Source organism: Pteropus medius, unplaced genomic scaffold, assembly GCF_902729225.1.
Source record: "Pteropus medius unplaced genomic scaffold, Ma_sr-lr_union100, whole genome shotgun sequence".
NCBI lineage: Eukaryota > Metazoa > Chordata > Mammalia > Chiroptera > Pteropodidae > Pteropus > Pteropus medius.
The window spans coordinates 3081047-3089974 of record NW_024351648.1 but is presented as its reverse complement, the minus strand read 5'-3'; the positions used below and the strand labels follow the sequence as shown (position 1 = coordinate 3089974).

At 44.2% G+C, this 8928-nt stretch overlaps 1 pseudogene; it reads right to left on the bottom strand.

Annotated features, from left to right (window-relative positions):
* Window positions 1–8346: 8346 nt before the first annotated feature.
* Window positions 8347–8465, bottom strand: LOC120587371 (uncharacterized; annotated as a pseudogene).
* Between the last annotated feature and the right edge of the window lie 463 nt (window positions 8466–8928).

Below are 8928 nucleotides of genomic sequence, written 5' to 3'. Positions count from 1 at the left end.
TGAGCCCGGGCCACGCGCCTGCAGAGCTCGTGCCATAAGTCACCTCACGCTGCCGCTGCCGGTAGCAGCCCGTCCTGACTGTGTGCCGACTCCTCACCGCTACGCCGGGAAGGAGGTGCCGTGATCCTCTCTGTTTTCGAGATGAGGAAATCTATGCCCAGAGAGGTTAGCGATTGGCCGAAGTCACGCAGCCTCACGGAGCGAGGCCGAGCTGTGAATTCCTTCATTCAGTTCTACGGTAATAGTGTACGCTCCCCGTGACGGTAGAAACAACCGTTGTCTGGGATTCTAGCCTAGGGGCGGCATTGTGTTTTGAAGACATGAGCCTCAAATGGCCAAAAGTCGAAATGTTCTCCTTTTTGTTAGAAATCCAGCCTCGTAGGTGGGGCGCTCTCTGCTCACCCCTAGGGCAGGCTCGCCAGGTGGTGGCCTTACCCCAAGGCCAGTGAAGCCTCATTGTTCTCGCTTGCAGGGGGGGCTCTTCCGGGGACCCTGGTGATGTCACGTGTTCCGAGTAGAATGTGGAAAAGTGAGCGAGATATTGTAAAGTGTGAGGATTATGTATTCTTTGTCTTCAACAACTCCCAGCACCCACTTGTGCAAAACCGGGGGTCCTCGAAGGGTGGAACGTACTAGAAATGCACGTTCTCAGCCCCAGCCCAGATGGACTCGAATCAGTGGGGCGCAGCATCTGGGGTTTTACCAAGTCCCCAGGGAGGTTTGGCAGGAAACCCAAGCATCGTTACCTATCTATGCTTTACAGCCCTGCTTGGGTCCTGCTTGGGTAACTGCGCCTCGCACAGCTTCTACGCTAGGTAGGTCCGAAGTGTTTGAACTTGGCAGGAAGCACGGCGGCGGCATGGTGTACGGACCCAGAGACGAGATTTGTCTCCGCCGCGGGAGTGTCACCTCCGGGATCGGTTCCACGGTTGCGGTGCCGCTCGGACTGCCCTAGGCTGGCGGGCGGGCTGTGGTCCGACACCCGCTGAAGCTTACAGAGGCGCAGAGACAGGGCTTCCGGAGCTTTGCGATGTCTTCATCAGCCTGTCAGGGGAAAGCAGGCGGCAGGAGCGTGGCAAGTGGCTCACCTCCTCCGAGGTGAAGGGCTCTGCCCGCTGCCAAGCCACCAGGCCCCCTCGTGTCCCCGCGGAGGGCGGACACGGGGACGGCAGCATTGCGAAACAGCGTTGCCACTGCCTCCCTGGTGGGGAGGGGGCTTTCTCCTTAAACAGGTGAGGCCCTGAGGCCCAGAAAAAAAATAAAAAAGAAAGAGAAGACTCTGAGGACAGAAGAGGTGACGGTGACACACGCCCAACCAGTGACGCCTTCTGACCTCTGCTCCGTCGGGTCCTCTGCACGCCGCGGCCTCTCAGCACTGGCGCGGTATAATCTGTTCCTGAGACTATGGGGTCAGAGCCGCGTGGTGGACGTCACCTGCTGAGATACCCTGTGCAATATTTTTTTCCATCAGAGTGAAAAATTAGAAATACCGCAAAGATCCCAATTGAGCAGAATGCCGCCTGTATAGCACAGGGACCCTTGTTGTCATTGCAATAAAATAGTCGGAAAAAGATAACGAAGTCGTTAAAATGGGGGTAGGGAAAGTTGCTAAATGACAAGGCGGGGAAATTTTATTTATTTTTTATTATAAAAGAGTTTGCAAAGAACTACACCCAGTTCGATCTTATTTTTTTGTAAATTGTGTATATAGAAAGAACAGTGGAAATGTCAGCTCCAAAACGTGAATGGGGTCATCTTCTAAAGGCGTCGGATACTTAGCGTTTATTGTCTTCTTTGTGTTTTTTACTTTCTTCAAAAAATCGACATCGAATTCACTTCGTCGTCGCCGAAAAGAGATGTGAAGCCAGCCGGGTAGATGGGAAGCGGCGTTCGTTAGAATAGCTTGGCCATTTTAATGTCCGAGACTTGAGGGAGACGTCGCGGTGTGTATCAGCTGACCGTCTGAATACACGAGCCGACGGCGGCCAGAACGGGAGTGAAAATAAGACTCGGACCCACGATCTGCAGCAAAGCAGCCCAGGAAGCCAAACGACCACTCCTGGAACCGTGGGCCCCAAACGGCCAGAATTTAATCGATAGCTGACACTTTCTCTGATTTTGGTCCCTGCTTCCAATCCAGGGACCAGTAGAGAAGGCCAGATATGCTCCCTTAACCAGTCACGTAGGGGGCCCCCTCCAAGTTGGCCCATTTCCAGCGTCGGTGATCAGTATGAGCATCTAATCAGGGTGCATCTAAGTTCCCCCCATAACGCAGTCCCATCGCCCCGCCTGCCTCTCTGTGTCTCTGCCAAACACACGTGATGGTAGCTGATGCCCTTTCTACAGCAACCTCAGACTAGATCGCCTCTGCCTCTTCTCATTCGAGGGGTCCTTGCTTATTTCCGCATAAAATTCAGTCTTTTGGGAAACCACGTGCGTTGAAAAAAATAAAATACTCACTGTGCATGTAGCACTATGTGATCCCTAGTATGAAAATCCAATTCTTCTTTGTCGAGGAAATTTTAATCTCAAACCAATCGCTAAGTCTAAATAGTCCAAAAGTATTTGGAGAGATTAGGGTCCAACTCACAGTGAATGAAATAAAAACAGAGCTTGAAATTCTGACTGCGTTAACATTTCTAGGGAGCAAAAAGTAGCATCGGAAGAGAAATTAAGCTCTGCTTTTAAGCAGGCCCCTGGGATCCTAATATCCCAAATATTTGCTAAATCTTATTCCTTTGTCACTCTCGTATTAAATCTAGTTCATAGAAGAATTAATAAAAGTTTGATTAACTGGCCAATGAACTAAAAAACAAGAAAACCCACAAAGGGTTTAACCTTGAACGGAGTGCTGTTGGCCATGTTTTTTACCTTGTAAATGATTGTGTGACCGTCCATTGGGCGGGTCAAATGTCATTATTAACGAGGGTACCTAGCATTTCAGGCATTTTTCATTGAGAGAAAGCTAGGGCTGATTTCAGAAACATTGGAGAAGAGGAAGCCTAAACCAGGGGGGAAAATGTGTTAAAACCATGCAGGAAACTGAGACGGCGTGAACGTGAACGAGGGATTCTGGTTACTTCACAGGTTTTCAGAAAACATCTGTGGCGAAATACCCCGATATGAATAAAACAAGGATAATTTCATCCCTGTATTGATGAGCACGTGTGGGTGGGGCGTGGTGACACGGAGTAAAGCCACAAACCCAAGCCCTTTAAAGAGAATGAGGCTTCTGTATGAATGTCTTGTTTCTCAAAAGTCTGATAAGTATCAAAAGTCAGATAATTGAGGTCTCGCTCAGGTCATTGATTCAGATGGCTACTTTCTATATGGTGGGTCCATAATACACATGTAACAAACGTGTGAATTCAGCACAGTGATCTGGAGATCAAGTGGGATTATACGAAATCAGAAAGGTTTTCCCAGATTCAAGCTGACTCATAAAATTTGCTGAATAGAATTTCGGGGTGGGCCGTTCTTCATCGTAGACGAACACCACATGCTTTTACCGTACGCAGAATTAGGTGAGAACAGCCAAATTTGTCTGAGTATGACGTTCGAGGTCAGTGGCGATTTAGTATTTTTTCCCCACCGCATTTAAATGTATAACGAAGTCAAATACCTGAGCTGAACATCTTTAAAGGCTTAAGCCTTAAATCGTTAACTAGTCAAGGAGGAAGAAGCGCAGGTAGTGCCATCGCGAAGCATATTGCAAATGAACAGCAGACGCTTTCGTCCTTACAGCCCTGAATCAAAAGCCGTGTATTAGATGTAAGGTCACCTCCATAGTCACGTGATGGGGTGTCCTCCTAGGTATACGGAAAGATCCCCCTTACCTGTGATAAGCTGCTCACCTTCCCAGCCTTTTTCGATCAGCATCCCATGCTTATCTTAGCAATTGTAGTTTCTGCTTTTACGGGGCAAGGCAAAGATGGCAAACAATTTCCAACTCACAGGCCAACGCTCAACCATTGGAAGCGGCTCCTTAGAATCCAGTATTGATTTCGATGTGTAAGATCGTGCCTGGGTTTGAAGAGAACGAGGCCAGGGTTTGTCAGACGGGAATTGGAAAGCGTGGTCTTGGGTCTTTTATTCTCAACGGCCACTGGAACGATGCTTATACTTTAGACCTTACGTTAACGGTTTAATTGTTTGAATCTGTACAGATGGGTAGGGTCTGCACAGGGTAGGCAGGTTGAGAAAGGGTTGGAAGAAAAGATTTCATTGCTCACTGCTGATAAAGACAGGAGGTCTGGACCAGTTTGAGGCTGCGTGTTGGGAGAGATGGGGTCCCTGTCAACTGCGGGGAGGGTAGGAAAACGCCAGAGGAATAATGGCAGACGGGAGAGGGCCTGGGGAAGGCAGGCGTGTACCTGAGAGCGCTCACGGCCATCCCTTGCTCACCTGCTCCCATCACCCTCTCTTACAACTGATGCTGAAATTCTCCAGTTTCTCAGTTCGAGGACCATCTTTCCATCATTCCGCCCACACTGAAACGTTTTCTTTCCCCAGGTCCTCGCCCCGTTCTGACCAGCCCTTTCTTTGTAGCCCTTAAAGAGGAACAAAGAAATATTTGGGTAATGAAAACTAGATGCAGGTGAGTGGGAGATGGCACGATGGGTCATCATTTCTGGGAACCGCCAGATAAAACTGTGGCTGTTGATCTTCAAGTAGAATTAGGTGGGGACGATCGTCTTTCAGAGTTGGCTAAAAAAATGAACTTGTCCTTTTTAAGGTCTGTGTAAGATCCTCTGTCACGACTCATGAAAAGAACTGTATATAAAATCACTGGGGACCATGAAAACCATTGGCCCTTTTTTCATTTAATAGGATGTCATGATTCAAAGAAGTTGCCTTTTTTCTTTTTTTTTTTTAACCGAGGCTGGAAAATAAAAAAAAAAAGAAGCTCTTCTCATTAGGCTATATTGGAGTGGCCCTCCTGGTCTTATATCTGTAACATATTTGGAGTAAAATTCATGGATCAATATTGCTTCTGAGACAAGAGGTTATATATCAGGTTGATGAGATTCGGGCCGTGATATTGCGAATACGCTTGCTGATCAAATGTCGTTTATGCTTTTGTTTTCCAATCCAGAAAAGTGAGAAGAGAGAGAATGTTAAGAAAGGCTTCTGTGCTAAAGTGTCCCCCCCGTTGTCCCATTTTCCCCCAAAGGAAAGAAAATTGGAGTAACAAACGATCCCTGGCTACATATGGATGCAATATGAGTATGAGAATGACAGAAAGCAGAGTCGTAATGTATTCCAAATGGACCATCATCTGGATATTTGAAATGTCATGCTGTAAACAGTGTTCCCTTGTCCCTAGGATGTTATGTAGGGTTGACTGCAGATGAAAGCCTAAATTTATATCACGAAGCGAAGTATAAAATGAGCGTTAACCTCCTGAGCACTCCACCCCCCGACCCATTGTCAGATTCTATTAACGGCCTGTGTCCTAAGAGCAAGACAACCCAAATCTTCAATGCTTTGGCCATTCGATGAATGTCATCATCGCTCTCTCTTTATTTCTCTCTCTTTCTCCCTCCCTCTCTCTTTCTCTTTCTCTCTCCCCCCAAAAAATGGATAAGAAATTTAGAATTCAGAAAAATTTGGGAACTCTGTAATCCACCCAACCTTACTTCAGATAAGTCAGAAAAGCAAGTTATAAGACAGAAGAGAGCCATATAGTCACACAGCTCGGTAGATAGTAGATGAGCTGGGAATGGAGTCTATAGACTCCTAGGATTGAATAATTTGATGATGCTCTGTTGCGTTTCAGCGATTACCTGTCTTATCCTGTACTGCCTTCATCCCAGGAGAGGGCTGATTTCATCACCTTTTTCTCTTAACCAGAATAGGTGAACAGAATGAACCATTTGATTATGTAGACTCCATTCATTGGATTTGCATTCATTCATTCATTTAGGTAATATTTACTTTCCATAATCTTTTATCGTAAAGATATACATCCTCAGCATAAAGAATATCAGCAGCAGGAAAATATATAAAGAAATAAAATTACTCTTTTCTTCACCATGTCCCATTTCTCAGAGGTACCGTTCATGAGGGTATGCTGTATACACTTTAAGACATTTTTGATGCGTAAAAAATATATGTTATAGTACATAATAAAGTATATACGTATGCACTTGTTAAAAATGGGAGCATACGATGCATGTTTTTCTGCAACTTTTAAACTTCTTTTTCACATAATTATATCACGGACATGTTTCCATATCTTATTAACTAATATGCTCTGGCAATATTAAACGCATATGTATATGTTTTATATATATTTTTGCATATGCAGCAATTTATAGTTTGCATGGTATGGATGTGGATTTTATCATTCCTCCGTCCACGGGCATTTTATGTAGATTGCGGTTTTCATTGCTGAAAACAGTGCACTCACGCCAACGCATCTGTAGGATGAATACCTAGAGGGCAATTGCTGGGCCTTTTCATTTATGTTTATTGAGGAACTACTATGTATAAAGTACTGGAAGGACTATGAAATAACAAGATACAATCTGTCGCAAGTAAAGAGATGGTACCTCCTCTCACGAAACTTTGTAGTTTAGGTAGCAAGAAATATACACGAATAAAATTTTCAAGTAGAAAATCATGCAAAAATACAGAGACACTCCACGGGAGCATAAAAACACCTTGACTTTCTAACCCCGCCTGTGCAGAGTCATAAATGACTTAGAGATGGGAGTCGCAGTGGAAATGCGTTGAAAATTTCTGAATAAAGTTGGTTGTCACGGTTAATACGAAGGCATTGAAACGAGGGGACGCAGGAGGTGACTTGTTTATTGAAAGAGGCACAGAAATGTCCAGAAAACATAATTGGTTTTGGACTCGTAGAAGTATCTATATTTGTGAAGGGGAGGATAGTGTCAGTTCACTAGATGATATAACACTGAAAAGACTTTTGTTTGAAAGACCGTTTCTCAATGTGTGATGTAAACAAGGATTTTTTTGGGACTCAAGGCCAACTTGCCTTCGTTTTCACCTTCATATATATGTGGGCTCAGCTACAGGTAGCCTTTTCTTGAATCTGGATCATTTTGATAAATCACGTATTTGTTGTTAGTATAAAAGATGAAGAATGAACGTTTCTTTTTTTTTCTTTTTTTTTTCTTTCAATGATAATTTCAGTACATTTTCCTAGAGAAGTTTCTCCATAACCTTCATCGGTCTTAGTTAAGATATCATCCCCCCTTGGAATCTTAAAATAGGATGCAGGTTTCTGGGTTTTAAAAAAATCTATTTAACTATGAAAATATTCATGCGAAGATGAAGGTTATAAGCCATGTGCTTTAGCATCTTTCTCTTTCAGGTGAGACAGTTGGTGGGAAAAGATTCGAATTCTTCTTATTTCGAGTGTGGTATTTGGCAAAAACGCCTTCAGTGAAATCTTAGAATCCCGTTTCCTCCATTTGGCTTCACGTTGTTGAGGTCACTTCACCTAGTGTGTCCCTTTGGTCTGTGATGTCTTCGCCAGGCATCCAGGAGGCTCTCGGGAGCCTGTCGGTCCTGGCTTCGTGGACCACTTCTGGAAGTACCATGGGCTGACGCCAGCCATGGGAGGCCCCTGCAGCTTTTCTGAGCGGAGGTCTCCCCCTGTAAGTCCCCAGAGCTGCATCCCTACTGGCGACAGGGGCAAGAGGAAAACGAAGCGCTATTTGTAAAAGATACAAAGCCCCCTTTTAGGAGACAGGTGTGGTTCAAAGCCCTGCCAGCAGTTTTTGAGGTAGAAAGAATTTTAATAGCGATGGACACGTAGAAAGAAACCCTCTGGAATTGGAACAGTCGACTTGTTCATTGATTATCAGAAATATAACAAATTTTGATGCGGTTGGTTTTCCACTAGATTTTCACTATTATAGTGAAACATGCCCTAGAGTTATTTTTGAAATTGTGGTTTATTATTACGGATAGTAACTGAATCTGGTTGGTGTGGTCACGGGTCAGGACACTGTCGGCTTCGAACCAAGTAGAAGTAAGATATAGTCCCACCTCTGCCACTCATCATGTTTGAAACCAGGCACAGGTGAAGATCTTTCCATGCCTCAGTTTCTCCACCTGTAAAATAAGACCCATCGAACCTCTTGTATAGATTACTAGGAGTAATGAATGAGACGATTTGTAGAATGTACTTAGCATTGTACTCAAAAGTTATCATAATTCATACTAGTAATAATTCATGTCATGTCTTTTTACATTTATTTTATTTATTTATTATTTTTAAATTTTTTTTTTTAGGTGAGGCAACCCTTGGTTGACCTCATAGATTGCAAGGGCCTTGACAGCTTACAATCCCTTATATTTTTTTATTTTTTGCACCTACAGCACCTGATCTTCCTAGGTGGTCTCCCATCCAAGTACTAACCAGGCCTGACGCTGCTTAGCTTCCGAGATCAGACGGGATCGGGCTTGTTCAGGGTGCCATGGCCGTAGACTACGTCATGTCTTAAATATCAATTATATGATTACTAGTATTAATTATATTCCAGAATTAGGAAGCTTTAAACAAATTATTATTGTTTGCTTGTAATAAACTTCACTTCATCCACAGTGTTTAGAAAATGAGATTTAATCCTTACTTGGGCCAATAGGTAGGCATCCTGTATACCAATGGATAACTACTTTTAAAAGTCATTTAATTGAATACGCTCATCATTCGACATCTCTCTCATGATGTAGGAGTCATCGTTTTAACCCTTAAATCCTGTTTCTGAAGCAGTTCTGTTACTTGAGGCCTTGAATTTTAGAGAGACTGACCCAAAGCCTGGCTCTAGGTAAGCACTTAATAAACACACACTGTTTTTATTATCGTAAGCGCCTGTGTATCTGGGGTGACAGCCTTTTGACTTCCCCCTGCTGATGCTCCTTGTGGGTACCCATAAGCCACTTGTCACATGC